Source organism: Egretta garzetta, unplaced genomic scaffold (genome assembly GCF_000687185.1).
Source record: "Egretta garzetta isolate BGI_Z169 unplaced genomic scaffold, ASM68718v1 scaffold140, whole genome shotgun sequence".
Classification (NCBI taxonomy): Eukaryota; Metazoa; Chordata; class Aves; order Pelecaniformes; family Ardeidae; genus Egretta; species Egretta garzetta.
The window spans coordinates 294,260-295,391 of NW_009258376.1; positions in this window are offsets into that span (position 1 = coordinate 294,260).

Here is a 1,132-nt window from a genome sequence, read left to right on the forward strand (position 1 = left end):
CGGGCACGGCCTCTCTCCGCAGATCAGCAGCAAGCGCTCGAGCAGCTTCAAGCGCGCCATCGCCAACGGGCAGCGAGCCCTGCCCCGCGACGTGCTGCTGGACGAGACCGGCCTGGGCTTCTACAAGCGCTTCGTCCGCTACGTGGCCTACGAGATCCTGCCCTGCGAGATGGACCGGCGCTGGTACTTCTACCAGCACCGCACGTGTCCGCCCCCTGTCTTCATGGCGGCTGTCACCCTCACCCAGGTATGGGGCTGGCACCAAGGCTGAGCCTGGCTGAAGTGTCCCGTTGCCCCCGGGGGGCTCAGACCTGGGGCGGAGGGGATGGGTGACCGCAGTTGTGATGTCTTGGTGCCCATATGGGGGCTCAGATGCAGGGTGGAGACCATGGGTGACCCTGGCTGTGGTGTCCTGGTGCCCATATGGGGGCTCAGATGCAGGGTGGAGACCATGGGTGACCCTGGCTGTGGTGTCCTGATGCCCATATGGGGGCTCAGATGCAGGGTGGAGACCACGGGTGACCCTGGCTGTGGTGTTCTGGTGCCCATATGGGGGCTCAGATGCAGGGTGGAGACCATGGGTGACCCTGGCTGTGGTGTCCTGGTGCCCATATGGGGGCTCAGATGCAGGGTGGAGACCACGGGTGACCCTGGCTGTGGTGTTCTGGTGCCCATATGGGGGCTCAGATGCAGGGTGGAGACCATGGGTGACCCTGGCTGTGGTGTCCTGGTGCCCATATGGGGGCTCAGATGCAGGGTGGAGACCACGGGTGACCCTGGCTGTGGTGTTCTGGTGCCCATATGGGGGCTCAGATGCAGGGTGGAGACCATGGGTGACCCCTACATGTTCATGCACGTGGGGTAGGTCCCTGCTGGGGAGGGGGACACGGTGAGGGGGGCTGCATGGGCTGAGCCACCGTGTGTCCCCTCCTGTGCCCGGGCAGGCTGGAGCAGCTGGGGTTCAACGCCCTCCTGCAGCTGATGATCGGGGTGCCCCTGGAGATGGTGCACGGCATCCTCCGCATCAGCTTCCTCTACCTGGCCGGCGTCCTGGCAGGTGGGTGCGTGCCCGGGGTGGGGGGGGCTGTCCCCGCCAGCCCCCCGCCCGGCCAGGGCTGTGGCCCCCGTCACC